We start from the raw sequence: 20,144 nt of genomic DNA on the forward strand, positions 1-20,144 counted from the left end.
CCTTTATCAAGTTGAGGAAGTTCCCTTCTATTCCTAGTTTGTTGTACGTTTTTATTATAAGGGGAGTTGGATTTAGTCTAATGCTTTTCCGGCATCTATGGAAAGGATCATGTGCTTTTTGTCCTTTGTTCTATTTATATGGTGTATTACATTGATTTTCTTATGTTGAACCAAGCTTGCATTCCTGGAATAAATCATCCAAGGTTATGTATGCTGTTAGATACAATTTACTATTTTGTTGTTGTTGTTGGGGATTTTTTAATCTATATTCACAAGGGATATTGGTCTGTAGATTTCTTGTTTGGGGGCTGTCTTTGTCTACTGTTGGTGTCAGGTTAATACTGATTTCATAGAATGAGCTGAGAAATATTTTCTCCCCACCCTGTTTTCTAAACGAGTTTGTGAAGAATTTATGTTATTTGTATTTGTATTGATCTGTATTTAAACTATTTGATAAAATTAATCATTGAAACCACCAGAAATTAAACTTAATTTTCAGAGTTCTGAAATATTTTATTCTGAAAAATTTTCAAGTGTTCACATTGCTTTTATGGAGGAAAGGATTTTTGAAGGTCCTACTCTGCCATTGCCACTGGCATTCATTTCATTTTTTATTATGCTACAGAATCAGTTAACCAATGTCAAGTGTTTCAATTAGAAACCCACATTTCACATATTTAGTTCTAGATTTACTCCTCAAGTTCCTAAAATATCATCCAAACCTCCTCAGTACTAAGATGACAAATGTACATTCCCTAGACATGGAGGTTTTCTCAAATGGAAATTTCTTTCTAAATTAAATTTCTTGAATCTTAAAGTGTGATTGCTCTTTGCTAAAGGTGTTACTTTTGTTACTTTTCATTTGAAAGCAAATTTTAAAAAACTTTTAAAACTATAAAACACTATAATATATGAGATGATATTAACATCATCACCACTTATGTGATAGTCATTTCACTGCATCCTAGTTATATTGCTTTTATTTTTTTAAGAAAAATAGAACTTCACGATGGAGCTGAATTTAACAATCTGATTATCAATTTAGGGTCACCAATCAATGATCCAATCCATGTTTATTGACAGTAAGATAAAGCACAGATGGACATTAAAATTTAAATATTCCTGAGTGACAGCATCCATTCACTTGACATAGATACCTATCTTTCCGTTGACCTCAGCAGTCTGAGTTTTAGCCTTCATCTCTGTGGCTTCCATTGCTGCAAAGTCTTCTCCCTGAATAAGACACGTATGAGCCAGATCTCTGCAATTACTCACAGTGGGAACGGCATAGCTGTTCTGGAAAGGAGTTCTGATTCTGAGCTAAGGTATTGCCATATTTAGCCTCTCAATTTACCATTCTATTTTTCTTTTTTCTGAGTTCTTTTTACCTACTGTCACCATTTTCTGACAATTCACTTTCCATGACTTTCTATAGGTTGAATTCTACCCCCTGTTCATCTTACCTTTGACAGTGCATAATTAAAAGTGACCTATTAATTAACAGATCACAGGACTTTTTTTCACTCAGCCCTCATCCTTCTGAAATATTCTCTTGTGAAGCAATGTGCTCTTTTATCCTTTATTGGATTGGTTCAGTTGTAGGAATGCTTGTGTAATTTCCTCATTTTGAGAGTTGCTCTAAGATACTGTGGACCACTTCTTTATCCCTTGAAATTCTTTCTTTGGTTCCTATAATGCTGCTCTTTCCTGGTTCTTTTTTGTTTAACTTCGTGTTTCCTTTTCCTCTTTGATCTTCCAAACTTGACCTTCCAAGCTTCCCGGAGGTTCAGTCCTCAGTTATTTACCTTTCCTCCCTTTATGCTTGAAGAGATCATTGATCCTGGAAACCCAGACTTCAGAGATCTTAAATGGTGTTATGTTAATTATCATTTCTTCAGCAATAGCTAAGGGACCTCTATTTCTGTTCCAGAACCCTCTCCTGAGCTCAGATACACACAAACTGCCTATTAGACCTTGGCTATGCTTCACTCACCACAAATTGAACAGGTCTAAAAGTAAGCTCATCACCTTAACCTCTCCTCCACTAATCCCGCCTCACCACAAAGAGTTCCCCTTTAACTTTTCTATTTCTGTAAATGGTGTCACAATTTTCCCAATTCTTCAGATTTCAGAACTGGAAAAAAACCATGTGTTTTTTAATTTCTCTGGCCACTTGCCCTCTACACATAGTCATTTTAGTCATTTATTGATTTTTCTTTCAAAGTTTCTCTATTTGTTCACATTTTTGGTGGATGATTGTAGGTAGCTATTAAAAATTTTGGTGTGCATATTCTTGGACTCAAGAATTATATTTAAAAGAATTCATCATACAGATTTACTTGAACAGTTGGGGAAAGACTTACACATACAGGTATGCTTATTTCAACATTGTTGAAATAGGAAAATTTGAAAACAAACTAAATGTCTACCACTTGATGACTGGTATTATATGTACCAATATGATAAGATATCTATTCTGTTACATGAAAAAGCAAGTGGCAAGATTAAATTTATACTATTATTACATTTTGTAAAACAAAAAAAGGATGCACATACACACACCCATACTTGTATATGCATAAGCACTTTTTGTAACTTATTTTTCTCCATTTAAAAAATTAAAGTATAATTTACATACAGAAAAATTCACCCTTCTTAGTGTATAGTACTGAGCATTTTGACAAATGCATACAATTGTGTAGTCACCCGACAATCAAGATCTAGAACAGTTTCTGTCATTCCAAAACTCCCCTGTGCCACTTTGTAAGTCCCACCCCAGCCCTCACCCTCAATCCCTGACTTCTGCTGATGTGGTTTTTGTCCCATATAGTTTTCCCTTTACCAGAATGTCATATAAATGGAATTATATAGTATACAGTCTCTTGAACCTGACTTCTTTAAGCAAGCATAGCATATTTAGGTGTATCCCTCTTGTTAGGTGTATCAGTCATTTTTTCCTTTTATTGCTCAGTAGTATTTCATTACATAGATAAACCACAGTTTGTTTATCCATTCTGCAGTTGAGGAACATTTGGGTTATTTCCAGATTTTGGCAATTAATGAGTAAAGCCAATATAAACATTCATACATAGGTGTTTGTGTAAACTTAAGTTTTTGTTTCACTTGGGTGAATCTCTAGGAGTAGGAATGATGGGTCACATTGTAAGTATATATTTAACTGTATAAGATATCACATTTCTTTCTAAATGCCTGTGCCATTTTGCTTTCCCATGACCAATGTGTGGAAGTTATACTTGCTCCACCTCCTTGCGGGGACTTGGTATTGTAAGTTTTTTATTTTTATTATTTTAGCCCTTTAAACAAGAAGTGTTTCATTGTAATTTTAGTTTACATTTTCTTAATGGCTGACATTGAAAACCTTTACCTGTGTTTATTTACATAGGCATTTTTGAGAAATACACAAACACACACACGCACTCACACACTAAATCATGATTATATTCAGTGCCACAGTGGGAAGGATTTGTAGTAGCTGGAGGTGAGAAAAGACTTTCACATTTTACATCCTACTCTTTATATACTAGTTAAATTTTGTCAAGAGCATGTTTATTTGAAATTTTTTTAAACAAGTTAATTTTTTAAAATTTCTCTTCTTTATATAAAACCATCTCTGTGTCTTATGAATCCTTTAATGGGGCTTTACATGTAAAATATAAAGATATTTTTCTCCTCTATCCTACTGGATAGCCAGATGCTATACTGTCCAAAACAGCAGCCACTAGCTCATGTGGCTGTTGAGCCCTTTTAATGTGTCCAGTGAGGAGACGAATTGTTCACTTTAATTAGTAAAAATTATAATAGCCACCTGTGTCTAGTGGCTACCATATTAGACAGAACAACTCTAGAATACTCGTTGCTAGAAATCTGTTTCATCTTCATTCTTTCCCTGTCTGATTGCTATTTTAGTTTTTCAGCCCTCACTGAAGGGTGACTGATAAAGATGATTCCTGGCAGTGGTAGTGGAGACTTCTGCTCTGGGAGATGAAGCGGGTGGGGAGGGGGGAGGGGAGCACACCTGAACTTTTAAAATCACACTTAGATGAGCACCTCCATCATCACAGAAAGTTCTTCTGGGCGGCACTGCTCTCTAGAGGGTTGCTGAAGTTGTTTGAACATGACAGGTTTGAACTAACGTGCAAAATGAAATTTGCTGTCTGCTTACTTCCAAAGCCAGGAACTGGAAGAATTATTGAACTGTACTGGCTGCCTGTCTTAAAATACACAGAGCAAATGCTACAATGAATCAGCCATCCTCAAGCAGGCTCAGAACACAGCCTGGTCATCATTGCTCCAGACACCAGGGAAAGATGAGATCTGGGACCTTGGCACTCGGGCTGGATTTTATGTGGATAGTTGAAAAACTATCTACAGAATGTACTCTTACATAATGAATAAGCTTCCCTCACTGATAAATGCCAATTTTCCAGTGAGCCATGGAAAATTGGCTATTTTTTGCCACTCAGTGGGAGGCTGTGGCGCTCTTACTTGTGCTTTGAAGAACCCTGGAAAATGCAAATCTGTGTCAGCATTTGCTCCAGTTTGCCACCAGCTCTCTGTCTTTGGGTGGGTGGGAGAGCAAAAATCTCTCAATGGATATTTGAAATCAGAGCGAAATAAATGAAAAGCTTATGACGCTGGTGTTCTTAGTAAGTTTTATTCAGGTTCTGGTTAGACATGATCAAGGAGATGTTGACTAAACATTTCAGCCGCACAGCTACTTCCTGACATCAGTTTTTAGATTGCAAGAGGGTTATGATTATAGTTACTTTTCTTTGCAGTCTTTTTTAATGAACACATCAGACTTCAAGAAGAATTCCCAAATACAGGAAAAATCAGGCACTAGAATCTTTTCTGAGTTATAGAAGTTAGACTAAAGAAAAATACAGTTATTTGACTTTAAAATGAGTTTTCATGACACTAAAAGAGTTTGATCATGTAGTTGAAACATCTAAATACAAGAAAATACATAAAACAAGAAAAGTTCAAGTACATACTAATGATTGTAGAAGGCTTATCAAACATGTTTGAATGGCACCACACAATTATTCAGACTTTTCTGTAGTTACTTTTTAAAAATGTGAGCAGATTGATCTTATTTTGCAGATCTCTTTGACACTTTTTATGAGGTTGTAGTAAATCATTCGAGACTTGTCTGAAGATCAAGTTTTGTTGAATGAAGAATGAATTTTCATTGCTACATCTGTGAGAAGTAAGAAATTAATCAGTTTTTTTTCTGAAGTCAACTTATAGTTAAGCCCTGCATCTTCTCCTTCCTCATCATGTCAGAAACTGGAACTATGGGGGCTTCCCTGGTGGTGCAGTGGTTGAGAGTCTGCCTGCCAATGCAGGGGACACGGGTTCGAGCCCTGGTCTGGGAAGATCCCACATGCCACGGAGCAACTGGGCCCGTGAGCCACAACTACTGAGCCTGCGCGTCTGGAGCCTGTGCTCCGCAACAAAAGAGGCGGCGATAGTGAGCGGCCCGCGCACCGCGATGAAGAGTGGCCCCCGCTTGCCGCAACTAGAGAAAGCCCTCGCACAGAAACGAAGACGCAACACAGCCTAAATAAATAAATAACTAAACAAACAAATAAATAAATAAAATTAAAAAAAAAAAAGAAACTGGAACTATAAACTGTACTCCATTCTGTGCTGTAGAATCCTCCCCCTTCCTGTCTATCACCCTTTCCCCACAGGTATTTGCAGAGGTTACACTGATTTTATTTCATCCACTATTATTTCATCACCACTGGGAGAAATTCACAAAATTATAGATACTTAGTCAAAAATGCAGAATTTCACCCATTAATGCTTTTATTATCCTTAAAAAATCGAAAATATAGCCCTTCTAAACTCTTTCCATTTAAATTCAGGACTGCTTTCAGGGAGACCTGCCACATGGTCATGGGTAGTTGACTTGGAGGTTTTTATCCCAGGCCTTGGTTCCACGTCCCCAAGACACCCACAGCCCAGCCAGCCAACCCTGGCACCACGGGCTGGTTCTAGCTCTGGCTTTGTCTGTTCTCTCTGCCCTGTACAGAGCCCCATGCCTTTCCTGCTACCTCTTCCAGGCCTCCCTCCATGCATGCTCTGCCAGATGGATCTACGAGTATCTTCGCCTTTCTCCTCTCTGTCACACACCTCCAGTGTCTCCAGCTTCCAACCGTATTGATTCTTGAAAAGTAGAAGCATGGACAAAGAGCCAACACTGAGCAAGGCTGCAGCTCCTCAGTCAGAGCCTCCTCCCTTCCTCCCACCACTGGTCCACTATTCACTATTAACAGGTTCAACAGGACCCAGAGAATTTCTAAAATGGCAGAAAGTGAACAAAGTTATATTCTCTCTATATCATGTAAAACCTGGTGGCCAGTGGTCCATGTGAGATATTCAAAAGGCCAGTTATGCAAAAGCTAAAAGAATAATAACAACAACAAAAAGCTGAGTCTTTACTGTAGCTTCAGGGAGCACTGGTGGATGCAGGCAGAGGTACACCCCATGACCACCACCAGAAGCCCGGATGGTATAAGCAAAAGTGTGCATGTTGACTCTCTTTCCTTAAATCAGGAGTTTCCCTCTGTATGATCAAGTTCTTGTGTTGGCAGCTGAGAAAGCCACTGACAGCTGGGGAGTTATTTTCTCCTTTGGTCACAAGATGATGGAGATAATCTAGGGTGGGAAGTGTGGGGGAGAGAAGGAGGAGACAAATGCTGGCTTCTCTGACCAGAATTGGTAAGAAGGCTCATAGATCTTCCTTTCATGTAGATCAGACACCTAAATAACTCCTGAGTCTACCCCTTACATTTGCTGAGAAGCAACTGGATCACATCAACAAAACTCTTGAGGTGTCGTAAAGAAGGATCAAGGTTTTAAATCAGCCTCTTTTTCTTTTCTTTTTTTGGATCATTACAAAATACTTAATCTGGATTGTGTTGTTTCCAAAAAATGGAGGAATCCACAAAACTCAATAGAATACTATTTTCCAAGTGTGAGATCTAGCCAGGAAAATTATTTGAAGTTAATCCTTCCTGTTTTGTTGATGACTCTTGACCTAAAACAGGCAGAAACTTGGATAACTAGAGCTGTCCATTGTAAAATGTTTTTAGGTGCCCTGACTAGGAATATACCTGATAAGACGGAGTTATTGTTTTGGAATTTTCCACTTGCTGTCTTAGTGATTCCATGAAATTGCAGGTCAACCCACTTTTTATTTCATATGTATTAAACATACTCTGTATTTAATACATGCTAAGTATATAATACATACGTACAACATTAAATTCATAATAGACCACTGATTGTTATATTTACTGTTTAAAATTATTTTGAACAATGAAAGTTTCTTCTAGACAATGCATATTTTCTAGGTTATTCTCTAACTGAACGTTATGTGTCACACATTCAGTTCAACCAATATCAGTTGAGAGCCTTCTGTGTGCCAGGTGGGTGGTAGATGGATATTGTGGCATTTCCATCACTTAAAAGAGGGTTGTTAATTCTGGCTAAGTTCTAGGTAGACTTCTCCACATCCTTCAGTCTTTCCTTCTTCCCCATCGTTAGCTGTTTCATCTTACAGCAATACTATATAAGCATTACTTTTGCCGTGATCAAATGAGAGAGGCAAATGTGTTCCCCTTAATAAACATAATCTTAGTTTTTAAACTGAAATCTAATTCTCTATTTTAGCTATACATTTTGACTTCGCTTTTAACTTACAGCGACAAAGTATATCACATAGAAAACATGAAAAGAAATGAAAGAACATACAAATACTAGTGTGTCATGTTAGGATGATATGATTATTTTTGTTCTATATTTTCATTATTTTTTGTTTGTTTGTTTTGCCCACACTGCGCGGCTTGTGGGATCTTAGATCCCCCAGCAGGGATCAAGCCTGGGACCACAGCAGTGAAAGCACCGAATTTTAACTACTGGACCGCCAGGGAATTCCCTATTTTCATTAGTTTTAAGATACTCCATTCAAATGAAAGATAAATAAGTTTGCCTTATTACTAATAAACCCTTGTCTAACCATTGGTCTCAGGCAACTCACCTTCTCAAGCCTTCTTTACACTCAGAAGAATTAAATACCATGTTGGCGCCTTTCTCTATACTCTTTCTGGATTCATATTGATACCACTAGGTCTCTTAAATTCTCTTGGGTAATCTTTCTCCCTTAGACTGTCTCCAAACTTTGAATCTGGCTGTTATTAATTCTGTTTTTATTAATATGGCTGATTATTGCAATTATTGGTTAATTTTAACTAATTATATTAATCCCATTACGTCTCATATTAATTTTGTTTTCAAGGTCATCTTATTTCTTCCCAATAATTAGAATTTTAAAAGTATATATTAAACACCGTGGGCAATGGTTTTATTTTCTGTACTATTTCAGACACACTTGTTTCTTTCTCTGAGCTCTGACTTTAAATCTGGATTTGTTTCAGTAAGCAAACCAATGGAAACTACTTACCATTGATTGTATGTCATGTTCTCCTTGGTTAGGGCCACTGTGTACAGCTGGGCAGGTGTCCCTGGCACAAGGGCACCTGGCCAACAGGTGAATGGAGGCTCTTTGTCAACATATGCCAAGAGGAAGAGACTATGGAAACTGATGAATTCATAAAAGTGCTAACAAAAGATCAAGATGAAAAATAAAATTACATGGGACTGAGTGAACTGATGAGGATGATAATAATTTTTGTGACTTTCTGTTTGAATAAAAAAAAAAAGACTATGGGCAGCACTTTCTTCAGCATTACATAATGATATAAAGTAAATTTGAACTATGTATGGTCCTGCCTTGAGGCATTTAAATATAGATAGGGGAGACTTGGAAAACAGAAAACGGGGGGAAAAATTTAAGAGAGTAATTTCTTTATATTGATATTTTAATGAATAAACAGTAAATTTATTCAAATTCCAAGGGATTCAATGACGGAAGAGATGAATGTGGACTGGAGTATTTAGGTATAGCTCAAACAAATCAGTGGAATATAAAAAGAATCCTTAGGTTTAAGACCAGCAGTCTTACCTGTTTCTAATGACATAAAATTTTCATGCAGGGACAGTCTTATCCACAAAGTGGATTATTAGAGACATGCCCGGTGGCCTGAGTGGGGTCCACTAGCTCGTCATCTTCTCAAATGCCTCTGAACCTTACCCCATCCGCGCCTCGGTGCCTGGGATTAGTGAATTATCCCTTTGAGTTAAAGTATGACCATCACAAGATGCCCTTTAAAAAGACAAGATATTCCCAAAAGATTGAACATACCAAACATGATCTGCCTGGATAATTCTGTTCAGCAAGGCTGATCGCACCTCTGTTCTGAAGAACCAAAGCCTCTGTTCACCTGAGCCTGAGATTCTGTCTTTGCGGAGGGACTTGGAAAGAAAAAGGAAGGAACCAGTTCTCTGTTTTGCACTTCCATAAAATCATTGATATCTCGGTCAATATTTCGACATAGATGACTCTGAAAAAATATGATAAAAGCTGTGGATCATCTCCTCAGATAAATGCACAAAACCTAAAACATAACACACGATTCATGGAGCTCACAGACTCCTGAAGCCTGTCTAGGGATCTCAGGTTAAGAATTCACTGAACAAATAAAAAGTGTCATTTTTAGTGTCTGCAGTGCTAGGGAAACTGGCATTGCTTACCTTCGCTTTCTTCCCTTTACGGTTCATCCACTCACCTTCCGTGCTCATCTTTCCCACCCCCACCCCCATTTGTGGGTGGACAGAATTATCAAAATAATGACTGAGAATCCTCACCTTGGGAAAAAGAGGGCTGTGTGCTGCTACCTCCAATTTGTTTCCATGTGCCAGAACTATGTAACCAAGAACAAGGTGTAGCCAAAAAGGAGGCTGGGGCCATGTGCGGTGGTGGAGAAGTGGGCAATGGAGGTGGTGTTGCAAAGGTTATATGGTGTGGCCAGCTCTGCCATACTTTGTAGCTGTTGCATCCAGTGAAAGCTCAGTATAATTCCTCCATATCAGGGAAAATCAGACCACATAGTGTAGCCATCAAAGAATCCTCTCATAGATGCTGGGTCAGGACATACGGAAGTAAATCAGATAGAAATCTTTACTAAGGACCTTCACATGGCAAAAGTTTGGAATATTTTAAATTTGTTTTTAGAGTCTTTGACTTCTCGAGCACAAGCTTCCAATAAAGAGGAAGAGGGTCAGGATGCAAGAGCTGAGCTACCCCGGTTCCCTCTTTAAGAAGAAAGAATATAAAGGACTCATTCACGTGGTAAGTGCTCAGTAAGTTTTATCTATGATTATTATGCTCTGTTTGCTGAGAGTATGGCATTCTCAGCACCCACAATGTGTGTATCAACTGCTGGTAAAATTACCATTGATAACTTTCCACTTGGGAGTTATTGAAATGAAATGCCAACTCTCATGGGACATTGGTAACGTGTTCTTCAAAACTTTAACTCCTGAGAAGGCATGTTTGTGGAGGCATGTCATCATTCTCCTTTCCTCCTCATTGGCTGGGAAAAACTCCCAAAAAAGGACACTGTGTTCATTGACTGTTTTTGGTATGGTCTCTTACTGGAAAAGGTGAAAGGGGATTCAGGTAAAATAGCAAGGGGACTATAATCTGGTCTCAGTGTCTCAGCAGTCATGAGGGTGGAATAGGCTTCACAGAGACTGGGGGCCCTAGCATAACTTCATTTAGGGCACAACTTAGAATCCAGGGACCCAGTCTCTCTCCTTGCACCTCTTTGAGAAGCATGAACACTGCTTAGGAAGAGGGTATATTTGGGTTCGTTTCTTTCCATCCAATACATCCCTTTGGGGGAGAATTCTTCACCAAGCCAGCTCAGAGATGGTTAGCCTCCTGCATGTCAGACTGCTCCACAGGTGCGCTTGAACCTCAGGAGCAGATTCTGGGAGAGGATCATGGAAGTCTGGATTTCACTTGATTCTTGTAGAAGCTTTATAGACTGTGAATTTCAAGGTCCTGAGTCACCTACTCTGTGTTGAGATCCTAGCAAAGCCCCTTCATATAAAATTGTCAATTTAAAAGTTTTACACTATATAAAGAAAGGCAGAACAGCACAACCATTCCAAAGATGGGCCCCCCTCTCCCCCATGTGTCTACTGTGTTACCAGCTTTCTGGTACAGCCTGGCTGGTGGCAACTGGAATGTTATCCAGAGGGACAAAATCAGTGGGGAGGAGGAGTCTCAGATGCAATGTAGAGGACCAAGGTGGAATAAGACAAGAATATTGTTAGCTTTGGCAACGAAGGGGACATTAGTTCAAATTAAGTGTAAGGAAAAGGTATAGAAGTTAACATGGCACCAGCCTCCTTGTACAGCAGATAATGAGATCGTCTGTTAAGGAGAAAGGCAAGGGTTTGGGTGGGAATCTCAAGGTCTGAAAAGACTGAGAAGAGCCCAGTGTCTGTCCTCTTCTTTCCAACTCCACCACCTTCAGAACTAATCCTGTAAAAGAAAAATGTATCAATAAATATGTACTCAATGACTTTTCTCTGTGTCAGCCTCCGGAAAATAGCCTTGAACCTTTAAACAGACATTATCTTTGCTTTCTTGGAACTTTAAGGTCTAGTTGGAAAATATGGACAATAAATGTTAGAGAGTTGTGAGAAAGAAGAGTTCACTGGGGGGTGGCCCCATTGGGCATCTGTCACATAGCAGATGGATGCTGTGTGAGATGGAATTAGTTAAGGGAAGAATTCAGGCACCGGCTTAAGACTCATTACTTTCCCCTCCAAACTAGTGAATTATTTCTTAGAGAATTTCCCTGTCTCCTATCTTTTTCCAATCCTAGACAACATCACCAAATTAACTGTTGTTATCATGATTCTGCTCCAAAACTGTCAACAATCCCCCAGTGCCTGCCCCTTCGGGTTCAAACAACTTAGGCTAAGATTGAAGGCCTCCATCTGCTGAGACCTATCCTTTCTTCCCAGATCTGGGTCCCACAGCTCTCCATTCCAGCAAAGCTCACCCACTGTCCTTCATGCATGTCCCATCCTTTATCACCTCTCCATCTTTATCCTGCTGTCCTTTCATCTTGAGTGCCCTTCCCCCACTGCCCATTCTTATTGTCATTTCTGCTTGAAGACTCAACTCTTACTTCCACCAGGATGCATTCTCTGGTCCCCAGCACTAGAAGCAACCTCCCTCTTCTGCACATCCACAAGCTTTGTTCATATTTCTCTTAGGACATGTTTTATAGTCTTTCTTACACTGTAGTTATTTTTATACTCTCTTCATCTTCTTACTATCTTATAAACCTAAGGGGAGAATTTGTGCCTCATTCACCTTTATACTCCATAATACTTTATACTCCAGTGCAAAATATACTTAGCTGAAAGAAATGCTCTATTAATGATTGCTGAAGTTAATGCTAGAGAAAAATAAGTCATGTTAGACTGGATGCTTGGAAGTTTCCTTTGAACCTGTAAAAATTGGTTCTTAAGGATATATTATTTTTTGAATCCCTGGAACATAAATGTATATATATAATTTCATTCATTCATTCTTCAGTATAAATGTATTAATTACCTACCCAATGCAAGGCATATGCATGATAGGGACAGCACTGGCCCTGGATATTTGCAGTGTATGCATTCATTTAGCAATGTTATCAGTGACATAAGCAATGTCATTTTGTTTCCCTTTTTTCCAGACAAAGGGGAGCAAAGAGGCACTCCTCATCACCACTGTTGGACAAGAGCAATGTGTGATAGGAAAAACCTTCATTTAAATTGTGACCTATGGGGTCAGAATAAGCCTTGTAATGCACAGAACCAAATTACATGCAATTTAAACACTGACAGAGAATATTGGCTTTTTAGATACTCATCCTAGTGTTTGTTTGGAAATATTGCTTTAAGAAGTATTGATTACACCCCCCCCTTCTCTCTTCTCTGTAATTATTTTCCTAGCATTCATTCAATGAAGAGCTTCAAGTCTACTTTTTCAGATGGAAATAAACTAATGAAAATTGAAAATCAATGTTTTCCTTCTAACTGTGTTAACAAAAAAGTAAAAATCTCCAATTTTGTAATTACAATCAACATATAAATAGGAATGGCCACAAATACGCACAATAAAAGTAAATTAATTGGTTTAGGGTACATTTATTTTTAAACAATCAGGCAATTTTTTAAAAAGATGTATGTAAAATGCATTTAAAAATACATTTTAAAAATGTCGTTACAAAATATGAGTGCATCTCAACTTGATGTCTAGCTAAAGTGTTGCTTGCCCACCTCCCTCTCCAGCCAGGACCTTTATCCCTATACGGGGGTTGGGGAACACACAGGCCCGGCTCTTGCTTCTTAAGGACCCATCATTTCTCTGCACAAGTGTTTGAAGATCCAGTCTGTGGCTCCTTCAGCCAGGAGCCTCCCGGATCTTTCCAGACTTCTTTGCAGTGCTGCCTGATGCAGCGAATTCATTTCTTTCAGAGCCTGCCGCCCTCTGCCTTCCTCATCTCCTTCTCTTTTCTCCCACGGCCCATCTGCCCCTCCTTTCCTCCATCCCCCTCTCCTCTCCGCTCCCCTTTATTTCCACTCCCCACCCGCGGAGCTTGGCTCTCCTCCCTTCCTCCCTCTCCCTCCCTCTCCCCCTCGACTTGTCTGTATTTGGAGCTCCCGGAAGCCGCCGGCCACTCTCCCCAGGAGCGGCGTGACTGACACCGACTCCTACTCAGGGGGGAGGAGGAGGGGAGGAGGGCAGGCGGGAGGAGGGCGCGAGGGGCCGAGCAACGGATCGGCATCGCCCAGCACCAGACCGCAGGACCCCCAAGCAGGTAATCCAGAGCAGCCGGGCCGGGAGGGGCCGGCGGGCAGGTGCGGGGGGCGCTCCGCGGCCGCGCTCGGAAGTTGCGCTCAATGGGTGGGGTGCAGAGGGGCCGGGGCGGGCGGCGCGCGAGGAATAAAGACCGGGCTGGTGCTTGAGGTGCCAGGATGCCGGGGACGCGGGCGAACGCGGGGCCTGGGTGCCGGAGACCCGGGCGCGGGCGTGCGGGCGCGGGCGGGCGCCCCATCTGGGTCAGCGCAGCGGCGCTCCCTGCCCCCGCCGCCTGCCCCGGCGCTCGCTGGCCTGCCCGGAAGGCGGTGCGGGCGCGGAGCGGGCTTGGGGCTGGAAGGATGGCCAAGGCCTTGCGGCCACGCTCCAGGCTGGTCTAACTTTGGGGCTTCTCGCCAGTTTGGCTCTGAGCCTCAGAGGGGTGCCGGGTCGTTGGGGGGAGGGCTGTCATTGGACTGAATTTGACCCTAGCCAGGAAGTGCTGGAAAGGAACGGACCTGGCTTCTCTGCAGAACCTGACTTGAGGCCATGAGTCACTTTAAAAAAATGCGAAGGCCACTGAGGCATTGAGTGACAGCTCCGAAGAGGTCACCTCACAGCTGGGTCTCTGTCTCCTTTGGGTAGAGGGTTGTTTGTGGAAGTAACCTCGTTGTCATCACTTTGGGGACTAATAATCACATATGCAAACGGCCTTGCCTTCATTGCCCTCAGAGTGGTATCCGGCATCACAGATAGGCTTGGAAGTTTCAGCGATATTTGAATTGTTGCGTTCTCTAAAATGAGTGAATATGGGTGACTACATTAAGTATATTGAACTAGGATTAGGTCCAAACAGCCAAAGCGGAGATGAACAGAGCAAAAAAGATCAAGAAGCTTTGATTATATGGTCATGGGAATGCAGAAGTTATGGGATTTAAACCACCAAAGTTTACCAGAATTGTTTGCAGAGTACTATTTCTTTACTGCTTATATAAGACTTCTTTTTTATTTAAGGAACATAGCTTAGAATTCTTGGTAAAATATCTAAGACCACTTAATGTAAGATTCAACTGTGGAGTGATCTTTGGGGAAATTGTTCTTATAGTTACTAGAGTCTAATTAGACTGTAAGCCTCTTGAGGGCAAGGATGGGGTTTTGGGTAGTTTTTACTGCACCAAGAAGTATTTGACTCACAGCATGTAATGAGCAGGCAATAAAAGTTTGTTAAAATGATTAACCCAATAGTTTGAGTGTGGCTGGATCATGACTTTTTGAAGATACCACATTATTTTACAAGGAAAGACTACTCTATGATCCCCAAATGTAAAAATCCTTAATAAAATTAGAATCGAAGTACTGTATAAATATTTATTAAAGAGAAAAAATTGACTGAGAAATCAAGAGGGTGACTGTCAAGGTGGTCTTGGCTAGTAGGAAATAGTTTTTTTGCTACTCATTGTAGAAGTGAGAAGTAATTTAACATGTTGATATAGTGTAAGGTTTGGCAAACTTTTTGAGTAAAAGGCTGGATAGTAGACTTGTAGGTTTTCTTGGCTATGTGGTCTCTTTAGTAACTTCTCATCTGTGCTGTTGTAGCTTAAAAGCAGCCATAGACAATACCTAGAGGAATGGTGTGGCTATATTTCACTTTATTCATGGACACTGAAATTTGAAGTTCGTATAATTTTCACCAGTAATGAAGTAGTCTTCTTTTTTTTCAGGCATTAAAAAATGTAAAATTCATTTTCAGCTTGGGAGAGGAGGGGGAGACACAAAAACAGGAGGGGAGAGGGGGCAGGTTTGTCCTGTTGTTAGTAGTTTGTTACCCCCCCCCCACCATGTGGTAGAGTTTGGAGAGGAACCTTTTGAAAGGATTAATGGGCCAGATTCTCCAGGTGCCTAAGTCATACCCAGGAATTAAGTTAATGCCTTCAAGAGTAGCATTAACTTATTTTGGGCATTACAGCATTTTGTTTGGTGTTAAATATTTCCTAACAGACATCTTTATGCATGAGGTTTTATTTTTAATTCATTAATTATGTAATATACATAAGAATAATTTGCTAAGTTTATGTAAGCTCTAAACATTATATTCAATGACCACCTGTAACCCTGTCACAGCTTTAAAAACTAGGGCGTAAGAACTAGATAATTGTGAAAAGGTAACCCACAGAATGGGAGAAAATATTTAAAAATCCTATATCTGGTAAGGAACTTGTATCCAAAATATATGAAGAGTTCTTACAACTCAACAATAAAAAGATAAATAACCCAATATAAAAATGGTCAAGATATCTGAATGGCCATTTCTCCCAAGAAGATATACAAATGGCCAAAAAGCATATGAAAAGACATTCAATATCATTATTCATCAGAGAAATGCAAATCAAAACTACAGTGAGATACCACTTCACACCCACTAGGATGGCTAGAATCAAAAAGTCAGTTAATAAGTGTTGGTGACGATGTGAAGGAATTGGAACCCTTATACGTTGCTGGTGGGAATATCATCTGGTGCAGCTGCTTTGGAAAACAATTTGGCAGTTCCTCAAAAGTTAAACAGAGTTACCATATGATACAGCAGTTTCACTCTAAGTATATATATCCAAGAGAAATGAAAGCATATGTCCACACAAAAACTATACACATATGTTTATACCGACAACATTCATAACAACCAAAAGGTAGAAACAACCCAAATATCCATCAACTGATGAATGGATAAATATAATATGGTATATCCATACAATGGGATATTATTTGGCCATAAAAAGAATGAAATACTGATACATGCTACAACAAGTATGCACCTTGAAAACATTATTCTAAGTAAAAGAAGTTAGTCACGAAAGACCACACACTGTATGATTTTCTGTTCATATGAAAATATTCAGACCAGGGCAATGAATAGAAACAAAGTAGATTAGTGGTTTCTTAGGGATGGGGGTTGATGTGAGGGGGGGATGATAGTTAAAGGGTATAGGGTTTCTTTTTGAGCTGATAAAATGTACTAAAATTAACTGGTGATGGTTTTGGACATCATATTGTACACTTCAAATGGGTGAATTGTATCATACGTGAGTTGTATCTCAATAAAGCTGCTAAAGAAAATAAACAGAAGGCTAGAAAAAAAGAACTAGATTGTTACCTATACTGTTGTATCTTTCTTTATGCCCTTCTCCTATGCCATTCCTTGTGCCCCTCCCAACCCTGGATTTTGTGTTAACCATTACCCGATTTTATTGTAAAATAGTTTTATGACATATGTAAGTATTCCTACATAATTTTGTTTACCTTTGCTTGTTTTTTTGATTTATAAAAAGGGTATATATAACCTCACTTTTAAAAAACTCAAAATTAAGTTTTAAAGAATTATCCATATTGTTGTATGTAACTATATATTATTTTTTGGCAAATATTCCACAATTTATTTATCCATTCTCTTACTGTTGAGCATTAGGGTTGGTTCCCATGTTTTGCTGCTTTGGAGACTTTTTTTTCCATGTGTCTTGAAACATGTGCAAGTTCTTGTGTGTGAATGTGAATATGCCATGTATTTTAATGACCAAAAAAAAAGTTGATTCTCCTTCTGACTTATACATTAATGGTATATCCCCAGCTTATTCATTCCCCCCAAACCACCAATTGATTAGAACTGATATCCTGACTTCTCATCCCATTTAAATTCTAGTTGTACTATCTATTTTCTCATGTCCTCAGAGGTGTGGAAAAATACTATTCTAAAATTTTACAACTAAATTTCACAGCAGGTTCACTTAACCCAGTCACTTACAGGCATCTTCATCCTCTTATGTCACCTGATTTAGGATAGGACAGAGGACACCTTTATTAAATCCAAGGGATATTACCTTAAGCAAGGTACATAAGTGGTTACTAAATTTCACTAACATTTTTCTTTGTATGTGTATAGTACTGGGTGATCTAGTGTTTCTTTTCTTTTTTTAAAAAAAAAGATTTATTTATTATTTTATTTATTTTTGGCTGCTTTGGGTCTTAGTTGCGGGCACGCGGGATCTTCACTGAGGCATGCAGGATCTTTCGTTGCAGCATGTGGGCTTTTCTCTAGTTGTGGCATGCGGGTTTTCTCTTCTCTAGTTGTGGCGCGGGCTCCAGGGTGCCTGGGCTCTGTAGTTTTGGTGCGCGGGTTCCAGAGCGTGTGGGCTCTGTAGTTTGCGGCACGCGGGCTCTCTAGTTGAGGCACACGAGCTCAGTCGTTGTGGCACACAGGCTTAGTTGCCCCATGGCATGTGGGATCTTAGTTCCCTGACCAGGGATCAAACCCGCGTTCCGTGCATTTTAAGGTGGATTCTTTACCACTGGACCACCAGGGAAGTCCCTGGTCTAGTGTTTCTAACATGATTTAGTTTGGTTATCCTGGTAAAAATAAGCCAATTGGAAATGTGGTGTTTTAGTCTTGGGCTCTTTCTAGGTCTGCCCTGATTCAGGCTATGAGCTTTTGCTGTTCATTCAGGAGATTTCTACTTGTACCTGGAAGGGGGCAAGCACCCTAAGGTCAGAACAGGCTGTTGTAAAAGAGTTTTAAAGTTTTTTTTTTACTGTGGTAAAATATACATAACATAAAAAGTTACCATTTTAACCATTTTCACATATACAATTAATTCAGTGGTATTAGGTACATTCACAAAGTTGTACAACCATCAGCACCATTCATCTCCAGAAGTTTTTCATCATCCCAAACTGAAACTCTGTTCCCGTTAATGATAACTCCCCACTCCCCACTTCCTCCAGCCCCTGGCAACCTCCATTCTACTATCTGTCTTTATGAATTTGCCTATTCTAGGTGCCTCATATAAGTGAAATCATGCAGTATTTGTTCTTTTGCATGAGCTTTTATATCCAGGGGAATTCCATCTTGTTTTGTTTTTCTAAAGTACACCCTTTTCCCACTTATGGAAAACGTATTTTCTTTTACTGAGAAATTATGTAATAATTTATATTATTTCCCTTTCATTATACAGCCCTATATAGGAAGGGACATAGGAAGCTGTCTAAAACAAGAAGAAGAACTTTCGGTTATTACGGATGTGACCTTCATCTGCCCTGTCTATACTTAATTAGACATCTAATAATCCTCGCTTCTCATTGACCACTTAGCCAAAAGGAGAAGGTGTAATAGTCCCTAATTTTAAAAATTTTACACCTATGTGATGAATGGATGAATTAGGTAACCTTTGAGGTTCCTGATGGCTCCCAGCTTCTCAAAATTGAAAGGCCATTCTGCAGTATAAAAGTCTAATCTGAAATAATTCTTGTTTTGTAAGAAGGGTATTAAAGAGCAGGAGAGTGGGAGACTGAGAACAGAAGTGTGGTGGTCTCGATGGGGGTACTGAAGCGGAGGACGGTCCCGGAGAGGCTGGATGCGTCTGCTCACCTCTCTCCAGGGCCAGAAAGCTCAGGTATCTGGCATAGTGGGTAGGTTGATGGAAATGTCCATTTAATTAGTTGCTTGGCATTAGGTAGACTCAGTGCAGAAGTCTTTCCCCTGGCGTCATATTCTAGCATGAGAGAAGCAGTGGCGAGAGATTTTCGGGGGTACAGTGCAGGTTCACAAATATTTAGGCAAAATTTTTAAAGTTTGAGTATTGATCCCCCCTCTGTTTTCGTTTCTTATTTGTTTCTTAGTACTCTCATGGTGCCCTCTGACTGTTCAGAATTCCCGCTGACAACCCTCTGTTCCCTCTCCTTCCACCCTGCTTCCAGTGGCCTCTCTCTTCATTAGGACTCCTCCTTCTCAGTGTCTCTTATGAATGGAAGGTGGATGATTATCTAAATAAAGTTCTTCAGTAACTGAAACTTTAAAAAAGAAGTTTGTTAATGCAAATGAGTCTCTACGTATACAGAATTAGGGGTGAGGCTCATTTTTATGCTTCTTACTTTAGGCTGAGAGTCGTCAAACTGGGTGCATTTACTATATGCAAAGACTTCCCTAAAGTCCATGCACATGAGTGTTTGAAGAAAATAAATTTACAAATCTTCATCTTTCATAAGTGCTTTTTACTTAAGACTGATCTTCTAGAGAGTGGGTTTGTAACGGAGACGCAGGTTCCCTTTCACGCCTCCTTTTCTTTTACAGATGTGTTTTCTAAATCTTCGTTAAAACAAAACAAAACAAACAAACAAAAATAACCAACTGAAAGTTCAATCTAATCAAATTGTAAACTGATGTTAAAGGGTAAATTTTAAAAGACAATGAAATCATGATTCTCATACATATAAAAAAATTAACATTTAAAAAAAATCTTAAAAAATGAGAGAGCCAGAAAGGTCTTACAATCAGTTGAAAGGAGACCATTGATGGGAA

General features: G+C 39.5%; 1 protein-coding gene across 1 annotated transcript in view; it reads left to right on the forward strand.

Annotated features, from left to right (window-relative positions):
• Positions 1-13,752: 13,752 nt before the first annotated feature.
• Positions 13,753-20,144, forward strand: part of CAP2 (cyclase associated actin cytoskeleton regulatory protein 2) — a 148,380-nt gene continuing 141,988 nt past the window's right edge. The window contains exon 1 of the mRNA XM_061194845.1: positions 13,753-13,823. The gene's annotated coding sequence lies outside the window, so the exon portion shown is untranslated. The remainder of the gene's footprint in view (positions 13,824-20,144) is intronic.

Source organism: Eubalaena glacialis, chromosome 7 (assembly GCF_028564815.1).
Source record: "Eubalaena glacialis isolate mEubGla1 chromosome 7, mEubGla1.1.hap2.+ XY, whole genome shotgun sequence".
Lineage (NCBI taxonomy): Eukaryota > Metazoa > Chordata > Mammalia > Artiodactyla > Balaenidae > Eubalaena > Eubalaena glacialis.